This window comes from Anarrhichthys ocellatus, unplaced genomic scaffold (genome assembly GCF_004355925.1).
Source record: "Anarrhichthys ocellatus isolate YVR2014 unplaced genomic scaffold, GSC_Weel_1.0 scaffold1, whole genome shotgun sequence".
In the NCBI taxonomy this organism is placed as follows: domain Eukaryota; kingdom Metazoa; phylum Chordata; class Actinopteri; order Perciformes; family Anarhichadidae; genus Anarrhichthys; species Anarrhichthys ocellatus.
In genome coordinates, this window is record NW_022280031.1 from 7,524,166 (window position 1) to 7,531,078 (window position 6,913).

Consider the following 6,913-nt stretch of genomic DNA (forward strand, 5'->3'; position numbering starts at 1 on the left):
TTTTGGTTTGGCAAACTGCCATTTAAGTTTCATTAATAATGAAGAGAAATGCAGGCGGGATAGAGTCTCTTTTTTTAGAGGCAACATTAATCTTCTGCTGCAGGACACATTGAGATGCAAGTAGCAACTTAACGGCCCCTGGATCTAACAATCAATACTGGCCATGTGACACCAGTGCTGCCAAGAGACACTGCGCCCTCCCTTTAAAGCAGCTAATCTAGATGAAAATCACTGACGATCACATTTCACTACCAAACCTACCTCACTGAGCACATAATAAACTCCTATCTTTCAGGATCTTTCCCCATTAGTGGGTCAGAATAGACTCCCAAATCTACCCAAAATAGTTTTATCGATTGATGAAGATGTACTCAGTGATTTGCCTTTATAGATAGAACGAGTTGTAATTTGAAATAGAGATGAAACTAGGAGATCCACAGATATTTAACACATTTAAGAGTAGGGTTACTTCAGAAAGTGACATTTCACCAGTTTGTGTCAGGAAAGAACAGCTAACAAACACCAGATGATCCAGCCGATTGAATCAATTAGGTTGATAATGTTACGAGCCGACACTGCTTGCAAGAACAATCAGCAACACGTATCAACACCACATATACACCAACACACATCAACACTCAAAGCTCTCGACATCCCTGTTGAAGGAAGGTTGAGATCAGCAGATGGCGAATTATTCTTTGAGGAAAAGAATCTCCAAGTATTTTCAAACAGTTAACGTCATATAATGATATTAAACATCTAATTGATATTAAGAGACTGACTCTTGGAAAAAAGATGGAGACAACTCGTGAAAAAGACTAAACTCAAAAGTAACTGATCAAAGTAAATATTGGGACATCATTACATAGTTATGAGAAGATAAGGATCAATCAAATTCAAATTTAGGAACAAAGACACCCTTAGTTAACATTTAAATAATTTAACACTCAAAAACCATAAAACTGGAAATTCTGAGCTCTGTCCTAGAAATAATGAAACCTCATTCATAATCCACTCAACGTCACTACTGTAACTACGCTAATAACAAACAATCCTACGATTGGTGCATGAAAATATGTGACATTGCATTTTTTCAGCCCTGCTCAATTCAAAAGAGCAAAAGACAAAAGAACTGTGTAAAGGGAAACAACCAAAACTGCTTCAAATTTGGGAGAACATTGTGGTTCTATGTAGGAACCCATTGTTAAAGAAACCTGATTGGAGAAATATGTTTTCAGAGCCTTTAACATCATTAAATGTGGCCACCTGTGTGGCCTGTAAATGATGTGTTTTATGTTCTGTTGCCTGTTGAGTTTTGCAAAAGTGACGACATCTGCTGCTTGATCTCCCTCACACACAACAACAACATCCAGGTAGCTGCTAAGTATGTACAATTTGGCATTTTCAACATTATAGACAGTTGAATCTCAACAACTTTGTCTAAAAGATTGAACCTCCACCGTAATACAGTCAAGGAGGGGCAACATTGTCAAATGATTTATATGAAATGACTTGGGGTAACGTATCTATTTGTCCATAAAATCTCCATAGAATTACACTCATATATGTAGTGTTTTTATGATTGTGAAGTTATATAAATATAAATACATGTATTTCAAAGAATTGCAAACACTAGGTTAGTAAAAACCTCAGTCTTTTTCTTAGTCAGTGCTTTAAAAAGAAATGACTCTACTAAATGTATTGTATACATACACTCTGACGTGCAATGTAAACACGGACGTCAAATGCTGCCTGGAGGAGTATTTGCTGCATCTGTTAACTGCAGGTATGGTGCATGCTGGGTGGTTTAAAGCAGGCAGAGAGAGTGCGAGTGGACTGCCAATGAGTCCACAGTGCCTTTCCTTGCTTTTTCACTCCCTTTCTCCCTTTCACACCAGCAGAATTTATGAGGCCATTACAAGTTTGCATGCAGTGTCAACAGCAGCCAGCTAATATCTTTATCCTGCACCGCGAGGAGCCTGTCAGACAACACATGCAGCGCCCAGGAGACAAACTGCCCTCACAGCTCCCAGTTCAGCTGAAAACACACGTAAACACTAAATACATTAACCGTGCCTTAGCATTTCAAACACATTATCTGGCTTCTTAAGGTAGCTAACAACTTATATAATGAGTTCAGCCCAAGCCTCCACTTATTATGAACAAATGTGTTAATGAAAGGAGGAAACCGCAACCTGGTCAGATGCACGGCGGATTTAAATCAATCCAAAAATAATGCTTCTGTGTGTTTTTTTTTTTAAATGTACTGAAAGCTGTCATCACATCTGGACAGATTCATAATCTTGATTACTCAGGTTACTTGTCATTTTATAATTTGAAAAAGGCTGTATCATTTCCTGAAAGAGCTGGGCACTGTAGTTTTTAGCAAACATTACTCAAACAGGAATCATTTGCTGATCAAGGGAGTATTCACAGCAGCAGGGATTGACTCAAATAAAAACTACAGTGCCCATGTTCATCGTAATGAAGACATGTCAGCCAGCAGTCGTAGAAAGTAACTTAGTACATTTATTCTGTACTGAAGGTACAATTTACTTGAGTATTGGAATATTGTACTTTTTACTAAACTTAATGTATCTGACAGCTAAAGTCAGTTTTCAGATTAGCATTTTCTATTAAAAACGAGTACAATAAGCTTATAAAATGAAATGGATTGTTAATTAAGGCTTCTTGATTGATAAGAAATCAACATTGCGACGATATCATAGCTTTGACTATTCACAAAACATTTAGAAGAGGAATATTTTGACAAATATTCATCAGTACTGTGGATATAATAAGCATGTTATGGTGAATAATAGAACAGATAGAACAGTCTGGTTATAGACTAAATTATTCCTGCATCAAGTTACATTCATTCTACCCCTTTTTTTAACCTTACCTAAATGCAAATGTGCAGATGGAGCCTTAGCTCATCTATTCTGGCATTGCACAAAGCTTAATCAAATCTTGAGTGACATTTTTCACTTCCTCTCAGAGGTACACAAATGCAATCTTGCCCCTGACCCAGGAACAGCCACTCTAGGCTGGTCACAATTCACCATGGGATTAAACCACTGGCAGCTAATCCTGATCCCAAAAAAAGAACATTCTGAGCCTGTGTAACAAAGATGCAGCACCTGTATTAAATAGATGGTTAGGTGAATGTACTAGATTGTTTAATATGGAAAGGATCCGTTATAATGTGTCAGGGAAGCCCAATACTTTTATCAAGATCTGGCAACCCATCCTCACTTTTCTCACCTCAACTGACGAGACCAGACTAGAACAGATATTAATGGCTTAACAGGGAAGAGGCTGTGGTTTGAGGTATGTGATGTGATAGTGGCATCAACGGTAAAACACAACTGGTATCAATATCATTTGCAATGTTTGTATGGAGATTAGGAGATGATCACATGGAGGTGATGATATTCATGATAACAGTATTATCTATCGGCATAATGGCAACCGTTTCCCTTTTCTTTTACTTCTACTGTTTTTATTTTTGTATACCTGTATGTTTTGTTGTTTATGTGTATGTGTAATAATTGTGTAAGACATTTTATTTACACTTCCACTACTGTCAGTAACAGTGCAGCTAAATTATGTGTTTTAATAGATGCTGTACAACAATGGAGGTCTGTGGCGGTGAGGAATAATGTATACTAGGCTTTAGATACACAGGCAATACTTATTAGGATCAATCAATTGTTGCTTTTGGTCTTTTTTTGGAATTTATTGACATTGAGAGCTATAGTAAATTGCCAAACGTACCTTTTAATATTTGAGAATGTTTGCTTCTTTTGTTGAATGACAAAATGGGTTTTGCAGAAAGCATTATTATTCATCAAAGTAATGTATCGGTATTGAGACCAAAACTCAGGTGTTGTATCGTATTGTATAGTACAATTTCAAATGTTACCAATATGTGGTCAGCAGAGAGCAAAGGTGTTGAATACAACATAAATTCAGTCGCCTTGAACTGCAGCCGAATGCTGTCATTAGAGACGCCACGGGGCCTGTGTCCCTCTTTCTGTGATCCATCTGCTGCTGGGGAGACAATGAAGCAGGCCTGCCATCAAGCTCACTGGCACCAGTCTGTTTTGCATGTGTCTGTTTGACACAACACAGCAGGAGCGGCATTATGGCCTGGTGGCAAAACGGCTCAATAGCTGTGGCAGCATTAGCGCTCATTACACACACACCAGCTCATTACAGCTCACCGTGGGGTGATGCTGACAGAGGGACACGGGCCTCCATGTGAAGAACACTGCCTCACAGTGTGGAGGTGGTGATACACGCCAGTGGAAGACACTATTCACTGATGGACCATTAAAGAAGCCCACAGCAGCCAAACAGTGCTCTTATTGAGCAGTGTAGGGTGTTGAGGCAATAATGTGCATTAATTGTCTGCCCTATGGACGTTGCTCTGATTTAAAAGCATGTGGTCAAATAAGTCTCTTATTTTTGTATGCCTAATTCTATAATGTGCAGATTTTATCCTTGAAATTATGAAAAATGTACTTCCAAGGACTGGTTTTTAATTGTGGATTTAAGGCAACATTTGTATTAAACTGTAGTTGTATCAGCATGATATTTACTAGCATTGTTTTGTTGTTGTGATAACTGTAATAATAATTGTAGCACAGCAATAGTAATAAACAAGGAGATAAAACAGGCTCAAAAACTCGCTGCCATTCTTCTCTTTGTATCTTTATACTTGAGTTCATTTCTACAGATAACAGATAACTCCTGCAGCGCTCCACAGCTGAGATAAGCACACAGAAGAACAACGTGCATCCCAAAGCGAGAATCACCTCACGTTCAAAGGAAATGAAACCTACCAGCTGTCCATCTCAGGTGGTACAGAACAAAAGGTGAAGTTAATTTAGATGGATACAAACCTGCTTACGTATTAGAAATTAAATGTAATAAGCTCTAATGAATGTTCGATTTTGTCTCTCTTTCAGTCTTGCCGGACCTCACAAAAAGCCCCCCTATTGTTTTATGACCCCACTGAAAAGCTCATCTTAAAGTTACATTACAAGTTGTCTCACAGCTTTCTATCAATGTTGTCTTGTACGAGTGTGTTTGTCTTTCTTTTACCTGAACTCTGTATGTTTTTAAGACAATTCTATAATTTATTAATCAAAATATCCTGTTTAAAATGTTGGAAAAAAATCCAAGTTATGAGAAAAACACAAACAAGTTATTTCCTTATTATCTGTCCAAAACAAGTTCTTTATACATTTGCATTAGTTTCCCAGTTTTTGGAGTTTCCCAGTTATGTGTTGTGTGTGTAAACATAACATCCTGGTTTTGACAAAACCTTCCAGGTGGAGTAAATACAAAAATAACACCGTTGCATTTCTGATCATTGCTCAAAAATGTTTTTTATTTCTTAGTGTGCGAGAAAACTTGACGTGAAAACTGCAGTCTCCCTTTAACGAGTTTTCTAAATTTGTCTGATGGCTCAATATGCTTGCTTTTACTGATAGAGCCTTAATGGCCTATTATCCTTAATGGAGCCAGTGGTATTTCCTTTATTCCCTTCACTTGTTTTTATGTGAATGTCTATAAGTTAACGAAGAATCCTAAACTGATCCTAAAAGCTCGAAATCTTGTCTCTTTGGGCTATTTCTTGTCTCCTTTGGTGACTTGTAAAATTGCCCTGCTCTTTTGTTGAGTAACCCTTCCAATATCAAAGATTCATCCAGGTCAGTAAACTAGTTGCAGAATGTGCCCTGGGATTAACAATTTATGAGTTTGATTCCCTCTCCCAACTGTTGAGTGCAGTCCCCAGTTGGGTCATTGAAACAATCTGCATCATAAAACTGATCCGAGAATTAAAAAACTTCCAATAGTCTTATCTGAGCTCGTAGCACATCTGGGTCTCAATGGAGTTACGCCAGCGGTGCAGATTCTGCGTCATGTTACAGCACAAACAAAGCAAAGAGTCTCCAGGAAGTCGCTGCTCTCAGCCAATAACTAGTCAGATTAAACAAACAAGATACAATCTGTGAGTTTTATAGAGCTGTTGAATGGATGTTTTTTACCCTTTGGACAAAACCAGGCTAGCTGTTTCCCTCCGTTTGCAGTCTTTATGCTAAGCTAAGCTAACTGGCTGTAGCTTCCAATTTAACAGACAAATATTAAAATGACATCTAACTCTTCTAGAAAGCGAATAAGCGTATTTTCCCAAAATGTTGAACTATTCTGTTAAGGATATCAATCTGTCAATGTTAACACTCCACAAAACCAAATAGCACTTTATCCTTCTACGTGCAAAAAATACATTTCAAGGAGAGGTAATTAAGGTTCAGTTACCTTATTTGATTAACTTGCTTTATTAGACAGATTTAAAGACATTTTGAGGACAAGACTGGTATTTTTTTGTTTTAAGAACAACAGATCAATAAAGACACAATCCAGAGCAGAACCAGACTAATAACACAAAAACTCAGCTTCAAACCTCTGCACTACTCTAGTGTATCTGAATATATCCTAATATCTATGAGGTCTGTGAAAGGATGCATCTGATCTTCTTACCATGTCTGAAGTTTCATTTAGCTTTTAGAGAGCGTAAACATCCAGTTTATTGTCCTGGCCATTCCTTAGTTGCCTTTCAAAGCGTCATTAACCACGGCCAGACCTCCTCCTTACTCCCTCTCTGAATCCAGGAACTCCAGTGCCATTAAGACAACATTGATTGCCTGCTCAGGTCTAGAGGACATAAGACAGGATTACTGAGGAACAAGTGTCAGGCCTCGTAACCGTCCTCACAGAGGCTCCATTAGCTCCTGCGCCACAGTAGCTTTATGGCTGCACCGAAAAAAATATGAACCGTAAACTGACACCTACACTGTGTGTGTGTGTGTGTGTGTGTGTGTGTGTGTGTGTGTGTGTGTGT